The sequence below is a fragment of the Folsomia candida genome, unplaced genomic scaffold (genome assembly GCF_002217175.1).
Source record: "Folsomia candida strain VU population unplaced genomic scaffold, ASM221717v1 Fcan01_Sc004, whole genome shotgun sequence".
Classification (NCBI taxonomy): domain Eukaryota; kingdom Metazoa; phylum Arthropoda; class Collembola; order Entomobryomorpha; family Isotomidae; genus Folsomia; species Folsomia candida.
This window is the reverse complement of record NW_019091196.1, coordinates 4,082,609-4,085,279: the sequence shown is the minus strand read 5'-3', so window position 1 is coordinate 4,085,279 and position 2,671 is coordinate 4,082,609.

The following is a 2,671-nucleotide window of genomic DNA, read 5'->3' as shown; positions in this document are numbered from 1 at the left end:
TGGAATTTCGGAAATTTTGTATCCCATTGTTCCCCCATGGATGAGAGTCTATTGTATCAAGGTATTTTAACCAAAAAATGGATACAACTTTGTAACCAAGTTGGTAACGAGTTTGACCAGCACCAGATCATAGTAAATACTTGACCCGTTAATTTGCATCGACACGAAATAGATAAATATTTGTTGCACAATGAATGCACATGCACACAATGAGTCCAACTTTCTCAACGCAAATAATTTAGGAGGCGCGTCTCACTCTCATCCCTGCAGAAATAATTGGATCCTCAATTCTCAAATCATCCCCGTGTCACACAATTCATCCCGAGAAGAAAAATATTATGAAAATAAGGCAACAATGAGTAGTATCATCACGACAGACTTACTTCATTAACGAGCAACTTGGTTATTACCACTACGGATACATATTTATTTTCACACTTTTTTCAGCCGTCACGCCGCATTAAAAATCGAACCAACTCGTTCCTTGCCTTCCTTCGTACATGTAACGATTTCAATTTATTATTGATCTCAAACCCCAAGAAGATTCCGTTACTTCGGGGGCTCTACATTAAGCATTTCGCTTTTTCCTTGGTGAACCTACACCTTAAAAACTGGGCCCCCTGCCCCGTGCACGTTATGAGGTTCGTTAAGCCGCATGAGTTAATCAGTCGGGATGAAATATGTAATGGTCTGGCTTGACAAGAGAGTAAATTCGTTTTTGAATTTATAGTCCGTCCAAGAATTCGCCTCCCTCGGAAACGAAGCCTCACCTTATTTACGACCTCCTTCTTCTTCTTCTTTTCCTTCCTTCGTTTCGAAAAAGAAGGTGGATTGGATTGGATTGGATTCACGAAGGAAAGAAAATCTAATTCTCTCACAAGCAAGTCGGCTCTGGTCTGGGCAATTATTTGTGTAAAAAAAATGAAGTAGAACAATTTTTAGGATGATTGGAATGTGGGCCGGGATTGGTGGAGGAATAGGCGAGGGTCTGAATGCTAGTGGAAATGAATTATTGAGCGAGCCATGTACTCGTGGACCTCTCTAATCTTGATAATTGGTCCGATTCAATTGTATACATAAACGAATAAGTGGAAATAATAATAATAATATGGGGACGGTCGAAGCCTTTGGGCACTCTTAGAAATTTGGGGGAGTTTGGTATTTTATGAAGAAAGAGCTAGCTACTTAATTTACATTGGGAGAGTGGTATTTAAGGGAATGGAGTCTAGGAAAGGGGTAAAAATTCTGTAAAATTTAGTTGATTAAGGTTACAGTGAAAGTAAATTTTGAGGAAGGTAATTCGCGCAGTGCTTGGTAACTTTATAAAATATGTAGCTTATATGTGTAGCATAGCTTTACAAACTTTTGCAAAATAAAGGGGCGCCTTTATCTCTGAGCAAGCAAGTTTACAAAAATGTAGAAGGTGGAAATATTTCTAAAATTTTTGCAAGTTCATGCACAAAATGTACTGATTTTACAAAGTTAGTTACATAGGACTGCGTGAATTGCTTCATTATTTTACGATTTATTTTATTACATGAATATTTTTGTTAACACTTAAAATAAAACCAGTCCAAAATTTTTAAGTATGCCCTGTATATCTAAAATATTGTATTATTATTTAACTTTAGACATTATCATTATTGGCAAATTCCTTTGACAAAAATCTCATTTTAATACCCCATTATTTTCGAGATGCGAAATAAGTAAACATTGCTAGTAAAATTAAAGTTAGGGGAAAAATTGAGCCCAAATATATAATCTTTTATCGACATTTTTATGAAATTTTCTTCACATGATTTCGTTCCACAAAAATTGCTTCCCGAACGATTTTATTCCCCAGATTTTTAAGAGTGTCCCACTTTCATGATGATCCTGCTTCTGCTGCTGTTGAAATATGGGGTTTGTCTTTGTACGGAATTTGGATCGCGTCTCTCCCCTGGGCAGTCATGTACATAGTCTATTTTCTGGTGAAAGAGTTGCATTGCAACATCATGATTCATGCCGTGTATGTAATTACAAAGTGCTCATTATATGTACATAATGCCCCTCCAAAAAACAAGGAGGACAACAACTTCAAAGCCATGAATGAGCAGGCAGCCAGCCAGCCAGCCAATGTCTGCGGATGTCTGTCTGATTAGTCAGCAGAATCCATGTAATTACGAAATTTTGTGACTGATTGCGCTTTATGTGAAGGTGGAGGTGGTTACAGGCACGCATGCCATGTCACAAGGATAAAATAATTGATGGCTATAACACAACAACAACAGCAACACACAGCTGCGGAATGACTGTGATTATGGATCAGGCGATTATGGAATCGAGTTTTTTCAAAAATAAAATTATGGAAAAATTTTGAGGAAAAAGAAGGGAAAGAAAATTTGGGCTAAAATTCAATTTATGAGGGAATGATTATGACTAGATTTTATCCAGTTTTTGAAGGATTATAAAGTTGATAGGGTTCGAGGTGAAAATTTTGTCAAAATTATTCAGGGTGAAATTTGAAGGATTTTTTTATTGAATTTTGTGAAAACATTTGTAGAAAATTGGGTGGAAATATTGTCCAAAATTCCTGTAAATGTAGACTATGGAAAGATTTATCTGTATATGGAAAATTTGGAGCAAAGAGTCAAGAGATATTAAAAATTTGCACACAATTTTCTCCATTTTT